The sequence below is a fragment of the Staurois parvus genome, unplaced genomic scaffold, assembly GCF_062004578.1.
Source record: "Staurois parvus isolate SC_StPar_1 unplaced genomic scaffold, SC_StPar_1.0 ptg000153l, whole genome shotgun sequence".
Classification (NCBI taxonomy): domain Eukaryota; kingdom Metazoa; phylum Chordata; class Amphibia; order Anura; family Ranidae; genus Staurois; species Staurois parvus.
Genome location: NW_028317949.1, coordinates 16,213,518 through 16,236,671, shown reverse-complemented (window position 1 = coordinate 16,236,671; position 23,154 = coordinate 16,213,518). Strand labels below are relative to the sequence as shown.

Genomic DNA, 23,154 nt, shown 5'->3' with positions numbered 1-23,154 from the left:
TGGGTGTCTACTTTCCATAAAGGGGCCATTTGAGGTGGTTTTTCTACTATCCTGGCATTTTAGGACCTCTGAAACTGTGATAGCTAATGAGGAAGTGACATGAGGAACTATGCCCTTTGAAAGCCTGGAGGTGGTCATTGGATTTTGGAGGCATGTATGCAGCTAAACTGCCAAAAAGTATCTCACCTGTGGTATCCCTGTACTCAGGAAAAGTAACAGAGTGTTTTGGGGTTTTCTTCTACATATACCCATGGCATGCTTGAGCAATATATCATTTAAGTGACAACTTTGTGTAAAAAAAAAACTTTTTTTTTGGTAATTTTCCAAAACTTTGTGTCACAAAATAAAATCTTTCATGGGTTCAACATGCCTCTCAGTAAATTCTGTGGGGTCTCTATGTTCCAAAAAGGGCTCATTTGTTTGTTTTTTGTACTGCCTTGGCATTTTAGCACCCCAAGAAATATAATAGGCAGTCAGGAAGTAAGAGCTGAGTAAATTCCAATATATATACTATATTGGGCATGCTCCGAAATGCATTACTGCCCCTTTCACCTCCTACATCCGACTCTGCTCTCCAAGTCTCATTTTGATGCACAGGCACATCCTGGGCTCTACTTCCTGATCTTACAGACAGAGTTTGCTGCTGGACGGCTGGATGTCCCACCTGGATCTTATTATACCACATGATGAGTCTTTTTAACTATTTTTTAACTATTTATCTTGTAAGTGCAATTTATCTATTGTTTTTTTAATAAACTGTCAATATTGCACTTAGAGGCGCCTTCCTCTCTTTTTTATATACAATAGTTTGTAGACGCTATAACTTTTACATAAACCAATTAATATACATGTATTGTAACTAACTTTGAGTTTATTGGATATTTTTTTTATAACCAAAAGTAATAAATATTGGGATTTTTTTTTCAAAATGTTTGGTCTTTTTTTTGTTTATATCACAAGAAAATTAAAAAACCCAATAGTGATCAAATACCACCAAAAGAAAACCCCATTAGTGTGAAAAAAGGACATACATTTTGTTTGAGTACAGCATAGTATGACCACGCAATTACCAGTTGAAATAGAGCAGTGCTGAATAGCAAAAATGGCCTGGTCAGAAAGGGAGGGAAACCTTCTGGAGCTGAAGTGGTTAAATTAAGGTATCATGTAAACATTGTTAAAATCAGAGTAAACAGGGATTGCATATCTAGCTTAACCAACACTGTAGTACATGTTCGTTTTAGTGTTTCTATAAGTGATGCAAATGGGTCTTATAAGTACCTGCTTAATACATAGAGTTGTAAAGATGAGCACTTAAAATGGTGCCTAGTTATAGGCGTGAAAATATTTGTGAAGGCTAAATTCACTTTTTTGAAGACAATAGCCTATGCAGTCACCAGTAGATTTTTAGCAGCTTTGCAAAGTGATAATTCATTTTTTTATTTACCTATAGTCCATTTCGCATTGTTGATAGGATGTGAAAGCCATTGTGTTTTATTCCTGTAATGCTGGAAGTGAGCATCCAACTGTTTTCATGTTCTAGCAACATGTCAGGACGTGGGGGCTGCTAACAATTTTTTTTAGCCAGACTTCTGAGGTCTACAGGTAAAACAATAAAATGAATTATTTTAGAAAGCTGCACATATTTTTAATATCTACTGGGTCCCCCTAGACTGCATAAGCTATTTTCTTAAAAAGGTGAAGTTAGCCTTTAATGTCACAAAGCATTTTCTGTCTGATTGCTGTTAGACATGAAACGTCTGGGTGCCATAATTACATAAATAGGCTATATTACAGGACAAATGTAATACTGAGGGACCATGCTGCCACAGAAAGGCCATATTGGCTGAGCTTTAGCAATGGAAAGAAAGAGGCCATGTTGCCAAAGAGGAAAGAGCCACCAAAAAAGTTTAATATTGATAAAAGGTAACATGCAGCCTGAAAAAAAGCCATATTTCAATATTAGGTAACAGGTATACAGTAGACAAAGTTAACAGTGCAAAGGAGTTATGATGCCAGGAAGTTGCAAGATTGCAACAAAGAAATGCACAGCCAGAGATGTGCTTTATTGCAGGTGGGATATAGAGATGCCATCCTGCAGAGAGAGTACATACTGTACAGAAAGCACTGTCATGACGAGGAAACAGGGCATATAGTCAAATAGAGTAATATGGAAAGGGTTGTCTTATTGGCAAAAGGGAGGAAAATAAAAAGGCACACAACTGGTGCAATTTAGCAAAGAAAGCACATAAAGCAAAATAAGCAATATTTCAGAGAGGGAAACCACTTAACACCATACACATGTTTAATGCAATTTTACCATCTTTCTTTCTTTCTTTCTTTCTTTCTTTCTTTCTTTCTTTCCAAGACATCATGTTAATATATACGTCATATATTTTTCCACAGCAAAATCTATTCTTTATGTTGTATCACATTATAAAACAGTCATATATTTGTAAAATAACCAATATTGTATTTTAGTTTTTCACATTAACTTCCTGAACTTCTTATTGAATTTATGAGCTTTTTTAAGTGTAACATAAGCAAAATCAACAGTCAATGTGAATTATGAAGCACAGTAAATGATCATTCAGTTCTGTCAGCAGAATGATACTACTTTATAGGATTTAATGGACCAGTATATTAATCTAGCAGTTTAATGGGTTGCATAAGCTTCTAAAGCTGCAAATTTATTTTTATTAGATGTAAGTATTATTCCAACAACTATTACTGCTGACAAATGTAAATTCCTAATGCAGAAGTATATATACAGTACGTAGCAGAAGAACATATACATATCTTAGTTTAATTTCAAATTTATAATATATCAGCAGTTATTATTAAAACAGTTTATCTAATGCATTTTTATCATTAGATTAATGTGGATGTTTCAATTATTTTCCATTTAGCACTCATACAGTCATCTTGATAATCATATCATGTAAAAAGGTTTTCCCGCCACACCTCACAAGTATTTGAGATTGGAAATCAATTCAGGAACACAAAAGAAGGAAGTTAAGTAATGTTTCTAAATGTTCAATAAATGATGCATATTTTATGATTCCCATAGAATAAATCCATTATGACTCTATTTAACATCTAAAGAAGTTTAGCTTAGACTCTAAAGGACATTTACAAAAAAAAAATGTAGAAAGGACCTATAATAAAGTGTAGAGCAGATTAGAAGAAATTAAAGCAAATATACTTTTATTATTAAAAAGATTCTTTTTAAGATAATCTCTGTGGCTATGACCCAATTTCACCATTACAAAATACCCTATAGAGAGAAATAGTCCCCCCCCCCCCCCCCTTGGTAGATAAATTTGTCTATCTGGAGACTCCCTTGGAATCTTTCTTATTTTCCCTTCTTCTAAGAATGAGGCTGCAGATACCTTACTATTTACACTGTTAACCAACCGACTCTCTTGTGGGTCTGGTTACTTTTAATTTTTGTATATCCTTCCTTTTGGCTGATCAGAACTGTCAACCATTATGTGTCATACCCTGTTAATTGCATCTGTTTGTATTGACTTTATGCTTTATGACTTGATGTATTCACAAAGCTGTTGTAAATTGGATATTGTTCTTCTTGTCCTTTTCTTACTAAAATAAGTAAAATGTGTTTGGGGAAAACAAAATAATCTTATGTCAAGACTATAGAATCTGCTCACCACTGCTGCTTGACCATACTCGAAAATACCAATCAATTGAGCAAGGTAAAACACCTGCCCCAGTTGTTATTGCACCCTTATCTGCTAAAAGGTGAAGGCAGCAGTCCCATGAAGTTTGGTAATCTGTAATCCATCATATCTGCAAACAGGTTTCCTCTGTCTGAATAAATCTGTCAAGCAGACATTCCTTTCTATTATTTACTCTCTCTTCTCCTGGTCTCTGGAAATTTCACTCTAACAACCATCTATCTGTACCCAAATTCAGAAATCTAACTTCAAATTACTATCCCAAATATTGAACACTGACAATGCTACATACACAATTTTCTGAAATATCTACTGGAGGTGCCAGAAGGCTAATGGGATTGGTTCTACATATATTCTAGTCCTGCACCTTACCTTTTTAGGTGGAGGGTAGGAGGATCTCCCAAACATTTATGGACTTCCCTTTGACAAATTGTCCTGCCTGTTTCTGGTTACATCACTCTTCGATCCTTTTTAAAACATATAAGAGATCTGTGCTCTGTGATCTCCTGAATGTGGCCAAATCCTGCATCCCTTTAAAATTGATAGAACCCCAACCACCCTTCTATCCTCTTATGGCTGCCGAAAGTTGAGGATATAAGTCACACAGAGGATCTCATTCTCTCCTAGCAGAAAAAAACATGATGCCTATAAGAAAACCTGGTTCTGTTGGAATGCTTTTACTTTCTCAGAGGAAGGTAAGATGTTTATAGTTAGTGACCTTGATTACCTGGCCCCATGCCTTTTATATACCCTCTGGGGGATAGGCCAAACCCATCTCACCTCTCAACTCCATGACCTCCTTCCACCCCCCCCCCCCAACCTGCTCCCCTCTAATGAACCTCTTTTCTTTTTCCTCTCCTTCTCCTCTGATCCTTTCCTATCTGCCTTATATTTATGGACTGCTTAAGCATTACTCTCCTCTCCTTAAATAGTAAAAAATGGCAATAGAGTACAGGTTGCATGGGTCTGAATTAATCGTACAAAGTCCCTTAGTTCATGCTTTCATGGCACCTTACAGCAGAAGAAGGCTTGCACTCCTCTCGTTCTGCCCTGATTTTTTGCCATACATCTTTTTGGCAACAGACCTTCCACTTTATTCATTTAGACCTTTTATGCATATATTGTAAATACCTGTTCTTAAATAAAGAATTTAAAAATCCAAAACAATAGCAGTTATAGTATTTCTTGCACTCTGATGCTTTTTTTTATGGTGAAGTGTCCATTCACCTCAACCTTGCCACAATACATATTCAGACAACAGAGGAAAAGCTATTTCCTGGGACAGAATGGAAACTAGGAATGATAGAGTAATATTCTAAAGTTAAACAAAATTACGCATGACACTGAAATTATATGCCTCATGCAATTTGGCCCGTTGCTCCACAAACTCTACATCGAGTGGATGAGTAGGCTCAACCCTCATGGAGACTCAGTCAGCATCTGATGCAATGGTCTGATTTGGACCTGCATCATCTCACTTCTTAAGACCAGTTGATCTTGGATTTTAAATTTTATTTTCATGAAAATAAAAATGTTTAAAAGTAGATGCATGCATAATATATTTCATACTTTCATTATTTGTGCTATTTGTGCATTCTTTATGCTTAAAAATGTAACAATAGATTGAATGATCCTCTTGCACTAATACTTTGAGGCTTATTCAAAAGATTTGAATTTTTGTCTTGCAAAGTAAATGTCCACCTGCCTTAGTGAAAGAGGCAAATACATGTTTATTATAAATATTTAATCATGAGCATAGAAAATAAAAAAGTATTTGTCTTGCACGTTTGTATGCATAAAGTAAACAAGGCTTCAATGTAGGATATGTTTACTAACCTAGGTAAGCATTCACTTTGCAAATTGAACAATAGCTTATGGTGCATAATGTGATGTTCACACAGGAAGTTTTTTTTCATTCAACCCAGCAGGCTGAACAAAAAATCTGAAGGTTGCTGTACTAACTAAGCAATGCAAGCACTAATCGGATGCTAGCTTTACAGCATGCCCATTTGAAAAAAAAACTAGCTATCTTCTGTAGAGTTCTGTACACACAGGCCAAATGTTGGTTGGTATCTGTGGAATCAGTTAATACTGGCCGATATTTGGCCCAAGTGTACCAGCCTTAAGCTGCTTTGCTACTCCTGTAAGCAGATTTAAATGCTGGTTAGTGATACAGATGCTACCCCAGCCAGGAGGGAACAGTTAACCTGTTTTCCTGAACTTTTGCTGAGCTCTGCCTCTCTCCCTGTGCTGTTAGGAAAAGGGGGAGGGCTTTGCCCAGACACACAGTCTTCTGCATGGGAGGGAAAGCCACAGACACACAGACAACACAGACAAGCCACAACATATAATCTCCAGCTATTTACAGAGAAGAGAGAAGGGAAGCAGTTCCAACTCTGAGAACAAGCCTGCCTGCTGCCACATCCACCATGTAGGGGGATTGCTGGAACCTGCAGTCCGCCCTTAAGACATCTGTTCTCGATATCTGCTTTTATGGACTCTACAATGCATAGACTCTTTCCTATGCAGGTACGTTTTGGCAGCCACAAGTCTGAGTTAGGGATCAGGTACGATGGGGAAAGAGTGTTACTCTTATCTGGAATGACCTCAATTTTCAGTAAAGCTTTGAAACTTTGCCTTTGCCTGGTCAGAAGTTACTAAAGACGTGTAATGCAAGTAATCGGTATATTCTGCATTTAGTCAACAATGTTAATGCACATTGGGGTATGAAGACAATAAATGGTTACCAAGGGTAATGGAAGTCTAGCAAGCAGCCTTTCGTGAAGCCTGTACATGTGATAGGTGGGACACTCTCTTGTAGTGAGGGAGTTGTTGTCAGCATTATCTCCCCTGGCAGTCCTTCTTCCATAGCAACGGGAGCAGATCAGTGCTCTGAGGTCCCCACTCTGTGCACTAGGTACAAAAGAGGAAGAACAAACATACATGGAGTCCTTGCTAGGTACAGGACTCCATTCCATTACTAGGTGTGAGGCATTATTATTATTATTATTATACAGTATTTATATAGCGCCAAAGGGTATGCTCAGCGCTGTACAGTAGCAAGGGGGACAGAACATGAGACAAGACAGTAACAGTACAATACACGAGGGGTTCGAGGGCCCTGCTCTTTCGAGCTTACAATCTAAAAGGGAGGGGAAAGTGGTACAGGAGGAAATGGCTGTGGGGGATGGAGTGGTGGGAGGAGTGGAGGTGGTTAGTTGTTAGGTGAGGTCAGGTGTTAGGTGAAGTTGGGGTAGGCTTCCCTGAAGAGATGAGGTTAGGGTAGGCTTCCCTGAAGAGGTGGGTTTTCAGGGTGTACCTGAAGGTGAGGAGGGTAGGTGACAGTCTGATGGATTGGGGTAGGGAGTTCCAGAGGATGGGGGAAGTCCTGGAGAAGTCCTGCAATCGGGTGTGGGAGGAAGAGACCAGGGAGCTAGAGAGTAGGAGGTCCTGTGAGGAGCGAAGGGCACGGGTAGGATAGTATTTGGGTATCAGGTCGGTTATGTAGTTTGGGGCAGTGTTGTGGATGGCTTTGTAGGTCAGAGTTAGCAGTTTGAATTTGATGCGTTGGGCAATCGGGAGCCAGTGAAGGGATTGGCAGAGGGGGGTGGCAGATGTGGAGCGGTTGGTGAGGTGGATGAGTCTAGCTGCTGATTTCAGGATCGACTGGAGTGGGGATAGCATTCGTTTGGGTAGGCCAGTGAGAAGGGAATTGCAATAGTCCAGGCGTGAGATGATGAGGGAGTGTACGAGTTGTTTGGTGGTGTCTGGGGTGAGGAATGTGCGTATCTTGGAGATGTTGCGGAGGTGGAGCCTGCAAGATCTAGATAGCAGTTGGATGTGGGGTAGGAAGGAGAGGTGGGAGTCCAGGGTGACACCCAGGACTTTGGGGTGTGGGTAGTAGAGATAAGCTGGACAGGTGGAGAGGACATCGACTCAGCGTGTCCCTCCTAAATGCAACAAGTTACAATGAAGGTATATATTGACACGGAGGTAAGAAGGTTAACTGAAGGATAGTTTATTGTTAAAGCGTACATGGTGTATGGCCATCTCTAAAGTTGGAGGTCCTACTTAAGGTTGAGTTATCCCTGAAAGCAGCCCTTGCCTTGTCCCGGGGCATTGATGAGCACAGCAGAGTTAAAGGTACCCCATGTGTAAGGCGATTGGCCATTTTCGAAGTGCATTGCATAGCCCTAAACTCCACCAAATCACTGATTTGAAACAGGTATGGCCACTTAGCCTTCTTTTTTCCCTTTCATTTCTTTTCTGCTCACTTGTTTTGAGTCAACGAGGTTGATTTACTAAAGAAGTAGAGATTGTTCACTGGGAAAATTGTAAATAGTTTTAGCTGGTGTCTCATATGATTAAGGCTTACTTACTGTTGGGTCTGTCCAAATGCAAGTGTACAAATATTTGTTTATAAGGTAATATGTAACAAATAAAGAGACCATATCTTTCTAGAAGCTCTATATGAGTCTAAGAATAATTAAGAGAATTGAAACTCTAGGGACATTCTGAAACAGAAGAGAAAAGGAAAAAAAGTTTGGTGAAGCCAACTAAAACACAATTTGCCACAATAATTTGGTAGCTTAAACAAGGAAAGCATCTTAAGGTTCTTTATACAGCCCTGCAAGTGATGGTTCTTTAATAAATGTTTCATATTTAGAGATCCAAAGGTCAGATGCAATGCTTTGTCCAATCACAGCACAAGTGGACGGAGCTAGCGGTGACATCACCACTAGCTCTTCCCAACTGTTTACATCTGACCGACAAATGTCAGATTGCGGCAAGTGTTCGATGGGGTGTGGACAGGTCAGTGGGCATATTGATTGATGATGGATTGCAACGATGGAACAATTTTTTTGGCTTTTTTTTTTTTAATAAAGGACTTGTCAAAACTTTTTTCTTTTCAAAAGACTCGTCTCTTTTTATTTTTTACTACATTTTACCCTTTAGTGAATAGGTGGGGTACAAGTACCCCTTACCCATTCACAAGGGGGGGCAGCATCAGGGTGCCCCCTTGTTTAAAGGGGTACCCTGATGCTAATGAGCTCCCCTGTCCACAGACTTCCACAGCCACCGGCCAGCATTGTGGGGAAGAGGTCCTTGTCCCCATCGCCATAGGAACACTGTCCTCATGTTGAGAACATGTGGCCTGGTAAGCTGCGGGGGGGGGGGGGGTTCGTTCACCCCCCCCCCCTTTCCTGCCCTGCTAGGCCTGTGCTTGGATCAAGGTTCTGTTAAGAAATTTAGGGAGACACCATGCTTTTTTCCACATTTTTGGGGGTGGGGTTCCCCTTAAAAGTTCTACCAGGCCTGGAGGGCCTAGTATAGCTTTTAGGGGGAGCCCCACAGACTCCCGCCCCCCCATTTTTGAGAGGTGGGGTTTTCCCTTAAAAGTCCTACCAGGCCTAAAGGGTCTAAAATTGGCTTTTAAGGGGAACCCCACACACTTTTTGAATACAAATATTTTTCTGTGAGGTCCCTTCTAACCTTCCTACCAGAGCTAAAGGGTGTGGTAAGGATAAGGGAGGGGGGGCACACGCTGTTTTTTTTTTTAAATGTCAAAAAATGCACAAGCAATGAAAAATGACTGCCCCTTCAAAAATGGTTCATTTTTTTTCTTTTTTCTTTCACTGATTCATGCTCCTCAGGGCAGTACAAAAGTCTCCATACCCCTTTTATGGCCAATAACTTGCACATAATCCTTCAAAATGGGAACTTTTAAATTTACGAGTTCGAGTTCCATAGACTTGTATTAAGTTTGAAGTTGCGGGCGAAGGTTCATTAGGTTTGAATGTTTGACTGCAAACCAAACACGGGTGTGTTTGGCCCATCACTAGCACCTAATAGTTCTAATTGGCCAGCATTGATATCACTACATCAGAGCTACCTGGAGCAAGATGATCCCTGTTGCTCATGCTAGGTTTACTCTGCTTCTCTCCATCTTTCTTTGTCGCTGTAAGCCTAATTCCATTGATCAACATCTTACAGCTCCTGTCTAAAAGCTAGGGAAACTGAAAGTGGTGTGTGACTGCAGTGAGATAGACTTTCTAACTGTTGCACTATGTTTCTCTTTGATTTTATGGACTATAATCTCCTGATCAACATCCTGCAGCTCCTGCCTAGGAGCTCAGAAGACTGACATCAGAGTATAAGACTCAGTGGAACATAATTTATGTATTCTCTGCTATATCTCTCTCTCCCTGCTCCCCTATACTTAGATATCAAGGTCATATAGTTCCTTACTGCCTAGAGAAGGTGCCATGTGTGATTCTAAGGATTTCTGGACAATCTTAAGGTGTCTTTGTCAGTGAGGGAGTCTCCACCCATTTTTATTTGGTAAACAAAGTTCAGTTTTAAAATCTGATATAGTGGGTATAGAAGTAGAACTGCATTTATGCATGATGCACATCCTAGCTGATACCAGCAGATATGCTTCCAAGCCAAGCCTCTACATCTCATCTTTGTCTCAGATGTAGTTGTCAGATCCAAAGCTAAAGAGGGGAGTAGAGCAGGGGTATCAACTGGCGGCTCTCCAGCTGTTGCAAAAGTACAAGTCCCATCATGTCTCTACCTTTGGGAGTCATACTTGTTACTGTCAATCTTGCAATGCCTCATGGGACATGTAGTTTGGCAACAGCTGGAGGGCCGCCAGTTTGACACCTGGGGAGTAGAGGATCATTAGGATGCATGATTTGTGTTATAGAGCCAATCAGAAGTCTCACTTGCTTTCAGAATCTATTTTTTTGTAAGCAAGACAGGGACAATGAGATGGAAAGGATCTACTTTGTGCATATTATGTGCAGCAAGATGTGCCTTTGTCCATGGCAGTGTCATTAATAAAGAATAAGGGAGCATAAGCTCTATGAAAGATATTAAATTTGCTGGACATGCAAGATGTTTTAGCTGTGAAGAATAATTTATAATAATAATAATTTCTCAATAATGTCGTTGGTAGGAAAATCTTTTCTCCAGTTGGCACGCTGAAGGTTCTGCAGACAACGTTCTCAGTTGGTAATACAGGTTACATAAACTTTCCAATAGTTTGTAGTTTAATTAAAATGGAAATGGTATTTAGGGGCAGGTGAAATTCATGTGTCAAAGCCTGAAAAGATCTAGGTTGATAAACATTATCATCCAACAATGAATGCATTGTTTGTAGACAAGCTTGTTGCCATTTCTGAAAAGCTGTATAGTCTTTGTTTTGTGGGAACATTGGATTATCTTTTATCAAGGCCTAACAATAAATATAAGGTGATAGACCAATCCTATTGGGTATTTCTTGCTATGCTATAGCAGTGTCTGTAAAATGTTGTTGCAAAGCTTGCTGGCTAATAAAGCAACATTGATATGCAGAATTCCATCTATGTTCCAAGGTCCAGCTAACTATGATTGTAAGTAAAAATTGGAGTACGTAGGAGATTGGAATCCTCAACAGGGGCATTGCAAACCTGCCAAATTATAAACTCTAATGTTTGGGAGACCTAGGAGCCCCCTCACCCTTCAGGAGATGCAGGTTAATTAATGCAAAATGAGGGTGCTTGACCCACCATAAAAATATGGATATATAGATTTGTTCATTAAGTTAGTATTTTTATGTTTTAATATAATGGATGTTGTTTGAAGGAGATATAATAAATATGCAAAGTGTATCATTTTATTTCCAAAAGAGTGACAAAGGTAGCTCCCCCCATACCTACAGTTCTTTAACAAAAAAATAAATGGAGGGTAGTTGAGATGATACGGAGAAGCTTTTGTTTTACCAATCTTAATGCCAAAGTATGTGATATACTCTTTTTCTATAGTGAAAGCTGAATGTATCCTACCACTGGTATGTTTAAACCCTTTAGAAAGGAGAATTTCCTTTTTCAAGAAATCAACAAAGGTCTGAGTTATTTACATAGTCTTCCAATATTTGTATACCGTATATACTCGAGTATAAGCCGACCCGAATATAAGCCGAGGTACCTAATTTTACCACAAAAAAACTGGGAAAAACTATTGACTCGAGTATAAGCCGAGGGTGGGAACACCAGTGGGAAGAATCGTGCCTCATCATTGGTGTCAGTGGGAGGAATAGTGCCTCATCATTGGTGTCAGTGGGAGGAATAGTGCCCCATCATTGGTGTCAGTGGGGGGGAATAGTGTCCCAACATTGGTGTCAGTGGGAGGAATAGTGCCCCCATCATTGGTATCAGTGGGAGGAATAGTGCCCCATCATTGGTATCAGTGGGAGGAATAGTGCCCCATCATTGGTATCAGTGGGAGGAATAGTGCCCCATCATTGGTATCAGTGGGAGGAATAGTGCCCCATCATTGGTGTCAGTGGGAGGAATAGTGCCCCATCATTGGTATCAGTGGGAGGAATAGTGCCCCATCATTGGTATCAGTGGGAGGAATAGTGCCCCATCATTGGTATCAGTGGGAGGAATAGTGCCCCATCATTGGTGTCAGTGGGAGGAATAGTGCCCCATCATTGGTGTCAGTGGGAGGAATAGTGCCCCATCATTGGTGTCAGTGGGAGGAATAGTGCCCCATCATTGGTGTCAGTGGGAGGAATAGCACCCCATCATTGGTGTCAGTGGGAGGAATAGCGCCCCATCATTGGTGTCAGTGGGAGGAATAGTGCCCCATCATTGGTATCAGTGGCAGGAATAGTGCCCCATCATTAGTATCAGTGGGGGGCATAGCACCCCATTATTGGTGTCAGTGGAATAGTGCCCCATCTTTGGTGTCAGTGGGAGGAATAATGCCCCATCATTGGTATCAGTGGGTGGAATAGCACCCCATTATTGGTGTCAGTGGAATAGTGCCCCATCTTTGGTGTCAGTGGGAGGAATAATGCCCCATCATTGGTATCAGTGACACCAATGATGGAGCACTATTCCTCCCACTGACACTTGCTGACCCCTGTTCCAGTATGGTGCTGCTGCAGCCAGCATATGTGGTTGCAGCAGCACCTAAGCACGGCACACTTACCTGCATCTCCTTCACTCGATTTTCGTGGGGCAGCTCAGCTCCGCCTCCTCGCCGGTGATTGGCCGCCTGTGTGCCTTTCCTGAGGTACAGTTCTGGCGGCCAATCACCGGTGAGAAGGCGGAGCCGAGCAGCCGCGCGAACATCCAGTGGACGAACCGAATGAAGGAGCAGCCGCGCTTCCTGGACCGGATCGTCGTGGGACCGGAGCCAGGTAAGAGACAGCAGCCCCCTGCAGACGTTGACTCGAGTATAAGCCGAGGGGGCCGTTTTTCAGCAGAAAAAATGTGCTGAAAAACTCGGCTTATACTCTAGTATATACGGTAATCATATAATTTATGTAGAGTCTAGAGGTGAATAGTAGTATGCCATCAACAAATACCACTGTTCGGACTTTGGTATCCTCTATAGAGATTCCTTGCAATTTGAGGTTGTCATTAAATGCAATCAAGTGTTCCAATGCTACCCTAAATATGGGGGATAAGGGGCATCCCTGTGTTTGTGCCTTCTTGTAATTGAAAGTGTGCTGATAAGTGGCCTAATGTGTCTATTCTGGCTAAAGGGGAAGAATACAGTTGTGGCCAAAATTATTCAACCCCCAATGCTGTAAAGGGGTTTAGGGACTATAGTGTACATTTGGAATTGTATTCAGAATCAAATCCTACAAGGACGTTGTAACTACCCAAATGCAACTAAAATGACATCAATTGTTTATGTAATACAGTAGTAAATGGTTCTTATGTGGTTTCTTCATTGCCACAATTATTCAACCCCTTAAAGACTACCACTCTGAAGAACAGAGGTTCATACAGGTGCTTTCCATCAGGTATTGAAAACACCTGTGGATGTCACCGAGCAGCAATCAAGCATAATAAGCACCAATTAGGCAGCTTTAAAATGACTGTGATACTCAGCTCCTTCTAGACATTTACTGGTGTGGTTACAAACATGGTGAAGGCAAGAGAATGGTCCAGGAAGACAAGAGAAGAGGTGATTTCTCTTCACAGGAAGGGCAATGGCTATAAGAAGATTGCAAAGATGTTAAACATACCAAGAGACACCTTAGGAAGCATCATTCGCAAATTCAAGGCAAAGGGCACTGTTGAAACGCTACCTGGTCGTGGCAGAAAGAAGATGCTGACTTCGACTGCTGTGCGCTACCTGAAGCGTAGAGTGGAGAGAAGTCCCCGTGTGACTGCTGAGGAACTGAGAAAAGATTTGTCAGATGTGGGTACAGAAGTTTCAGCCCAGACAATAAGACGCACACTGCGTAATGAAGGCCTCCGTGCCAGAACTCCCAGGCGTACCCCCTTGCTGTCTCCAAAGAATAAGAAGAGTCGACTGCAGTATGCCAAAAGCCATGTGGACAAACCACAAAAGTTGTGGGATAGTGTTCTGTGGACTGATGAAACAAAATTAGAACTGTTTGGGCCCATGGATCAACGCTATGTTTGGAGGAGGAAGAACAAGGCCTATGATGAAAAGAACACCTTGCCTACTGTGAAGCATGGTGGAGGGTCAATCATGCTTTGGGGCTGTTTTGCTTCTGCAGGTACAGGGAAGCTTCAGCGTGTGCAAGGTACCATGAATTCTCTTCAGTACCAGGAGATATTGGATGGAAACGTGATGCAGTCCGTCACACACCTGAGGCTTGGGAGACGTTGGACCTTTCAACAGGACAATGATCCCAAGCATACCTCCAAGTCCACTAGAGCATGGTTGCAGAGGAAAGGCTGGAACATTTTGGAGTGGCCATCGCAGTCACCAGACTTAAATCCGATTGAGAACCTCTGGTGGGACTTAAAGAAAGCAGTTGCAGTGCGCAAGCCTAAGAATGTGACTGAACTGGAGGCCTTTGCCCATGAAGAATGGGCGAAGATACCCGTAGATCGCTGCAAGACACTTGTGTCAAGCTATGCTTCACGTTTAAAAGCTGTTATAACTGTAAAAGGATGCTGTACTAAGTACTAAGATTGAATGTCACTTGGGGGTTGAATAAAACTGATAATGCTGTGAGCACAGAAAAGACATTTGTGGTTATTTCATTATAACTGTTATGTTATATTTGTCTGACCTACAAGTGCCTCTTTAATGTAAATGTAAGCAAGATGACTGAATGATCAAAAGCAATGTCAAACTGGCCAAAACACTCAATTTCAGTGGGGGTTGAATAATTTTGGCCACAACTGTATAAAGAGAGGAGGAATGTTGTTTTTTTTTTCCCTGGAAGCCAAATGCTGTCATAGCCTGGAACAGACATTGAAGATTCACATCATCAAAAGTCTTTTTTAGCATCCAGAGTGAAAATAGAGATATCTACCCATGAGTGTTCTTTGGCATATTCCAGCACTCTTTAAGAACCTTTCAAATGTTCATTGCCCCCAGCCTGCCTTTTATGGATCTCACCTGCAAGGGATACATTAGGGTTGAAATAATAGATGCTAGTATGTTTGCTAATATTTTGTACAAAATCTTTAGATTTATGTTAATCAAAAATATCAGTCTATATTACTCGGGAACTGTTGGATCATTATCTCTTTTAATATTATTTACTACATGCCTCTATTTCTGTTATTGGGTATTTTCCTCCATCCCACAAATTATTGTATAGTAAGGTCAGGGTTTTACGTCATGTTTTAAAAGTTTTTAAAAAATTAGATGTATACCCATCAGGGCCCAGAACTTTAGAAATTGTAATTGTTAATATGAGCAGCTGCACCTGTGAGAAGCACTCATTAAGTGTTGACTAGACTATTGGTGCTATTATTTCCTACTATGAAAAGTGCTCTTTCAATTAATAATGTGTGGATGATTGAAAGATCTGTCTTCTCCAATCATGGAATGATTTTCATTGTGAGAAACATTCTTTGAATGGAGCATAAGGGTGGAAAGGGTTGGCATAGTTGGTACTTGATAGGTGTCTGTTGCAGCTGCTCATATTACCAAAAGATCACCTCTGTAGGGCTATCTGTAGGTAGAGGGCTTGAAATTTCAACTGAAAACAGCAGCTAATAGCACACAAGACACTCCATATTAATGGTAACTTCCATCCTTGGGGCTGTTTAAAAAATATATAAATAAATACATAACTAAACTTCATCCATAAGTCTTCCTCAGAAGTAGAGGGTGAGCATTCATGTGTACTGCCCAGAGATTATGCAGTGGCCATCTTGTCACTATCTCTGGAGTTTGTGTATGTTGGAAACCATGACACAGAATGCGATCTGACTTACAGTTTTGCAAGGAATCGGTCCATAAGAGGAATTACAATGAAATGATGCCAAGGGTTTCCAGATTTTATATATGGTTTCTTCGCCAGTCCAATGGGAGCCCTTTTCTACTGCTGCTCCTACATGTGTTTCTGGAACCTAGTTTTTTAGTACCTTAATGTGATTAAGGCCCTCATTGTCCCACAGGAAAAGTGCAATAATATAAAAACTTTGAAAGAAAAAAGAGTGCTGTTGCACTTAGGAAAAAAATTAATTAACATACGTGTGAAAGAATGTAACTATAAATAAGATATTGTATATAGAAGCAGTCCTAAATGTGAATTTCTAAACACAAAATCTTATATATTTCAAAAATGGACCGCACTAAGGTCACAAATAGACAAAATAAACTGCAATCTTTAAAGTGATAACACAGAAAAATACAAATACAATATTAATATTCAGTCCCAACATGTGAATAATTGGTGCAACGGTGCTGTATCTTTAACGGTTATAAGGGGGAAGGAGTATTGGCCATCAGAACTGGATTGCAAATTGGGATAGTCCCAAAAAGCGAGTGTGACTTACCTAGAGATAGGTGGTCATGAAATGACGGGGAGTTTACATCTATGTAGGGCACCAGTGTGAACACAGTGAAGCACTTGTCATTTCAGTATGGAGTATCACCATTAAAGATACAGCACCGTTGTACCAATTATTCACATGCTGGGACTGAATATTAATATTGTATTTGTATTTTGCTCAGTGTTATGATTTTAAAGATTGCACAGTTTATTTTGTCTATTTGTGACCTTACCGCAGTCCATTTTTGAAATATATAAGATAAAAACTTTACATGAAAATCAACATTTAAGTATATATTTGCAGGTTGTAACTCTTATTTTACATTGCTTCATGTGGTTTTCAATGGAGGTAACCTTACATGATGTGTTCTTCTTCAAGCTTGAAATGTCCAAGATTGTGACAGACTTACTTCAAAGGAATACTTTGACAGTGGATATAATATGGCTTAACTTAATGTGTATGCCTGTTCCCGTTATTGATTATCTAAATGCCTGCACCAATCACTTCTTCCTTGTGTATAAGAAAGGAAGGATTGTAGCATTAGATCATAAAGAACATGGAAACCATTTAAAAATGGTTTAATAGCTAATAAGTAGAGCTTGTGTATGACTGTCCTTTGTAAGAAGGTCATAAAAACATAAAATGATGGGTGATTTCTCAGAAGTCAAATTTATATAAGTGCAGCTATTACACCCATAATAATGCCTTATTCAGTATTTCATATATATTTATATCAATACAATTTTATTGAGATTTTCAAATTAATCATACACATAAACTTAGATAGTGAAGGATGTTACAATCCACCAAGGCATGTCACATATACAAATGTGAAGATTACAGAGTTCATATTGATTAAATGCAAATATATATCATTTCAAAATCATTATGTCTACATGAAGATACAGATTTCAAAAGCATAACTACTGTCATTGAGGAAGGAAGCAAGGAAATTAAGGCACTGGTAGTCTATTATTCAACATGAATAAAAGTTTTAGAAAAGGTGAAACAACAAAAATAACAACAACAGGTAGAAGGGTATGGTCTGGATGGCCTCATGAATGGACGCATAGTGGGATAGCTCCCTTCCTAGCCTGCCTTTTTAGCCATCTACAGCTCTCACTAGCCTCATTATGGGCAAACAGAAACCTCCCTGGACCCCAAGACCATGGGACACTCAACCCGCTCCTTCTCAGCTCTTCTTCCACTGATAATAGAATATTTCACCCACGGAGGGGATGCAGGTATGAGCACGTCCAAGATAGTGTCAGATCCATCTCCTGAGGCACAGCCAATGCATTGCCATCCACTCACTGGACCTCTGCTCAGCAGGAGGTGTGGATTCCCTTCATCAATCTACTCACCTTCCCATACTACTTCACTGCCTTCTCCCCCACCTGCTGGTTGAACAACCTGACACAGCTGCTCAGGCACACAGGTTGTTCTCCCCTTTCTGCAGCCTGCACTCTAGACTGGGAGACAACATTGAGTCTGCTGCACAGCGCTCCCCTCATTGGAAGACCCAGATTCCTGAGTGGGATCCTGCTCAACCTCTCCTACAATGCTTCAAAGGGGTAAGAAACTGTTCCTCCTCCTCGGAAACCTCTAAATCTAAATCTAACAAACCCAATAAAACCTCTGCCTAGCGCTCTTCTCAACCTCCTTATACTGCTAAACAATCAGTAAAGACGTGCTTCTCTCAGCGACCTGTCTCTGCTGATCCTTTCTTGACACCATGCCTCACCTCTCATTATTGTCCACAATCCTCTAAGCACAGAGAGGCTGTAAACTGTTATGACTCTGATATGAATCCTGAAGATTGTGTCACTTGGAGGGATTACGTAAGCTGTGTGCTTACCAAACAGGACATCTGTATGCTTATTCAGGAGGTCCGAGCAACCTGTCTCTCAGAAATTAATGTCCTCTGCACTGGCTTTCGCCACCTTTCATCTAAAGTCACATCCCTGGAGGAAGATCTGCAGAACACTAAACAAGAAGTTTCATACCTCCATGAGCACTTCATTTCTCAGGCCTCCACACTCCGAGAATTTCAACAATCTTAATAATAGAGGCAAATGAAACAACATCAGAATCTGTGGCCTTGCAGATGCAGCTCAGGCTGAGGATCTCAAAACTATCCTACAAACCATTTTTAAATGTTTTGGGCTGTCCAATCCAAGAGGAAATTAAATTGGACCATGCACACAGAGCCCTACATCTTCCAGGTTCACCTTCAACACCGAGAGATGTTATCTGCAAACTCCACGATTTTCCTCTTCAAGGCTTGAAATTTGCATACCATTGATTTTGATGGAGCAACTCACCAGGTTGACCCTTCAGTGCAGCAGAACACTCCAACCCCTCTTTACAATACTCAGGGATAATGGCATTCAATGCTCCTGGGGTTTTCCCTTCAGCCTTACAGCCCACAGGGATAGCAGATCTGCTACTATGAGATATCCAGAGGACTTAAACTCTCTCTGCACAGCTATGGATCTTCCAGCACCTTCTCTTCCTGGCTGGGAACCTCTTCCAACCCTCCCCCTGCATCCTGAGGGCTGGACTACTGTCACCAGCAAGAAATGCCCTAGGCCAGTGTCCTCATCGGGGTCTTCACTAGCTGCACGCTCTTAGCGAACCTTCTTTTTTTAAAACTGAGTTTTGTTGAGCATATACAACAAATACAATACAGTGTGTGTCACAGATTGTAGGCATAACATAAGCAGGCCAACAAAACTTCCATTATGTCTCACAGGAGGAGTATGACTACAAAAAATATGAACCTAAAAATCTCCCACAATAATTGTGAAACAACACTGTATATGACAATACAAGTTATGTATATTATGACAATTCTGAAAGAAAAAACAAAGAAAAGAAAGAAAACAAAAACCAAACCCACACCTACAACCAATGGTCCAAATGTCAAATCTCCCAGGTTCATATAAGAGCAGGGTAACAGAAAATTACAGATATTTTTTCTTGGTATAGAAGAAACACAAGCCACTCTCTGGTAAAAGACATAATAGGAAACATTGAGTCCTCTACATACAGAACCACTCCAATATCCAAGTAATTCTAAAGAAATGAGTTATTTATGTATTTGGCTCCAAACAGGTATCAAATGTCTCTGTCCATGGGCTTTTAGAGTAGTAGTACTCAAATTAATTAATCAAAATTTTCCATAGATTAACAGAAATGGCTTCAGAGTGAACCCATTGTTCACTATTAAAATAATGGATAAGGAAAAATATTGTTTCTGTTAGGAGCTGAGATCTAGATCTTCTAGCACACCTAATATACACCATTTTGGATAACAAATATTTGGCAAGAAACTGGGTAACATGTGACCAAAAGGGACACATTTTCTCACAGCTCCAAAGCATGTGAAGAAAGTTTCCCCTAGACTTATGACATTTATGACAGTCAGGGTATCCTTCTTGTGCATCTGAAAGAGCCGCAGGGGAGTATAATCAATTTTGAAAAATGTGCAATTGAATTAATCTGTCCCTTGCAGAAATGGTAGTAGTGAAGTAATTATGAAGGAGTTCATCCCAGTTCTCATCTGAAAGGTCGGGGATATCCTGTATCCTACGGGATTGTGCAGACTTTCTAACTCAATGTTAGTCCATTTGCTGTACGCCCTATTGCTTTGTTTTTTTTGCAAAGATTGATATTTACTGTTCATTCTTCTGTGGATATGCCAATCACTGTGTGGTGTGTAGCTACCTGACCTGCGTTGGAATGGGTTTTCTTTTTTCTTTTTATTTACCTCTTTCTACTGAGTATTGTTTTTTTTTGTTTGTTTGTTTTTTGGGGTGAGATTCCCCACCTGTGTCTCTAGCACTGCTACTCCTAAAACTTAGTTGCCATAGAGAACCTGGGCTCCAGTGTTCCATTATAGAGTAGGCCCATTGTTTTGCTCCATACTGAGGGGAGGCTTGCCCAGGGGAGAATAGTATACTATAGTTTAGTTAGGCAGGCTTGGCAGACCTGCACTTAATGAAACCACTTTTACCTCCCCCCCATAGGTCTCCTTATTCAACTCTAACCCTCCCATTCATATGTCTTGACAGGCATGCTACTGCATTCTGCCCTCCTTCTGATGATCGAGGAGTTCGTTCCTGCCCTGTTAGGGCAGGATTATTTGCACTTATGGTGTTATAATTGATCTTCGTGCCAATGTTTTTGATTTGTTTTAATGTCCATTAACCTTTATCTTCTCATACTTTCTGATTTGTCCTCTTCTGATGCCTCCTCTTCCCTGGACCCATGGGCCTCATGTACCTCCCACATGGTGGATATTCCTCTTTCATCTCTCTCTCCCTGGGCTACACCGTACCCTTTTTTTGGGCCTTTCCTGAACAGCTAATTATAACAACAACCCCTAATCTGTATCCACCATGATTGACATATTTTTTCCTAATGTTAAAGGTCTCAATTCTAACTATAAAAGAAAGAACTTAAGCGATCTGCAGCTGATATTATCTTTGTTCATGAGACGCATGTAGATATATCTGGCACCATGACATTTGCTTCCCTCCCTTGATCTCCCAAATTTACCTTGCCTCCAGAAAAAAAGCTGGGGTAGCAATTTTCTTTAAGCAGGGTTCTCCTTTCCAACTACATAAAATGTATGCTGATGTTTTAGGTAGATACAGCACATTGTAAAGGCATGTCACTCAATTTGTGCAACCTGTACTCTCCTAATGACAATCAATCCGCTTTTTTATCAAAGGTTTATAACCATCTTTTTAGCCTCACTCACACCTTCCTACATTCCTAGTGATTGGCGAGGATATTAATGTGCCTTACCCTTCCTGCATGCATACGATGATCCTTACCGGTAAAACCTCTCAGCCCTCTCTTGAGAAACAATTGCTCCTCTTCTGCCAACTCACCAGAAAACATGTCCTGTTTGACACCTGGCGACTGGCCCATCCTTTGAACAGACATTTCACCTCTTATTCCCACCCACATAAATCTCACTCCCAGATAGACTATATCTTTGTGAACACTCCCACTTTAAAAATCTGTACCCACCCTTCATACACCCTATTACCTGGTCGGACCATGCGCCGATAACACTCTGGCTCCAATTTCAATCTGTCTCCTTCAAAACCTGCTATTTGCACCTTAATGAGTACCTGCTTAAACATGAGCCATTAAAAACTGACCTGAACAACACCCTGCACCTTTACTTTGCTCAATATTTGACATCTGGAAGCTATTCCTATATGCTCTGGGTGGTGCACAAGGCAGTGACACAGGGACACTGTATTACCCCAGCTACTGCTTTTAAAAAGGACTCTAAAACCACCAGACAACTGTTAGTAGATAAACTTAAATACCTTGAATCTGCTCTCCTAACTTCCCCCTCCCCCTCCTCAGAGACATAGTCCAGACCTGTGTAGCCCTCAAGGATCTGGATGTCAGTAAAACAGAAAAGGCTTTGTCACAACCTAAACAACTTTTTTTTATAATAATGGCAACAAGGCCCACACCCTGTTAGCGTGCAAATTGCGAGAGAGGGCAGCGGATTCTGCTCCTCATGCTATAAAGAATAATACAGGTACCCTGCACTCACACCCATCAAAGGTGGTGAAAAAGGCCTTTGATAGGCTCACTTGGTCATTCTTATTTACCTCACTTAATAATAAATAATAATAATAATTATAATAAACTTTATTTTATAAAAAGGTAGTTTCTCAAAGTGCTTTACAAACAAAATGCAAGAAATACACAGTATAAAACAAAAGAAAAAAAGGACAATTAAGTGAAAGCTTGCCTAAAGAAAAAAGTTTTTAGATTTGAATGACCCTTAGACATCTAGGAATCAAGGGTCCTTTTCTACGAGCTATTCTACACCTCTACTCTAATCCTACTGTTTCTATTTAAATGCTATACACTACTGCACCTTCCTTCCCCTTAAGCAATGGCACCAGGCAGAGCTGTCCCCTTTGCCCCCTGCTATTTCCCCTCTGTATCGAACCCTTGGCGGCCCACATTAGGAATAATCCTGATATACACGGTATCCCAGTGCGCAGCAGGGAGTTTAAGCTTTCTCTCTTTGCTGATGACGTCCCCCTAACACTTGCCCGATTGCATACAACTCTTCCCAATCTTCACAAGGAATTGGATTTGTTTGGTTGCCTCTCAGCATACAAAATTAATAATTCCAATATAGAAGCTCTCCCTCTAAATGTCTCTTCCCTAGTCCTACATCACCTGGTCCAAACATTCCCTTGTACATGGATCTAATACACTGACATACTTGGGAGTGAAATTAACCCCGACCTATGATACGCTCTACAGGGAAAACTTCCTCCCTCTCTACAATTCTATTGACAAGCTACTTCTTCAGTGGAAGTCCCTCCCAATATTTTTCAGTCATATTGCGGTGATTAAAATGACTATTGTGCCAAAACTGTTGTATCTATATGAAATGTTCCCTGTCCGGGTCCTGCAGTCTCATTTTAAAAAACTGCAAAGTAAACTGTTGAACTTTGTTTAGATCTACAGATTTCATAGAGTTGCCAGATCTGCCCTGTATGCACCATAAGATCAAGAAGGATGGGTCTTTCCAAATCTCTCCAAATATTAATTGCCTGCTTAACTGCACTTACTAGCCTCTTGGCTTACCCTGCATACTTATAATTGGTGAATGGAGTTAGTGAAGTTGTGAA

General features: G+C 40.6%; 1 protein-coding gene across 1 annotated transcript in view; it reads left to right on the top strand.

Annotated features, from left to right (window-relative positions):
- LOC149463734 (cadherin-9-like) overlaps positions 1 to 23,154 on the top strand; it is a 332,295-nt gene that overhangs the window by 15,714 nt on the left and 293,427 nt on the right. The window lies entirely within an intron of this gene.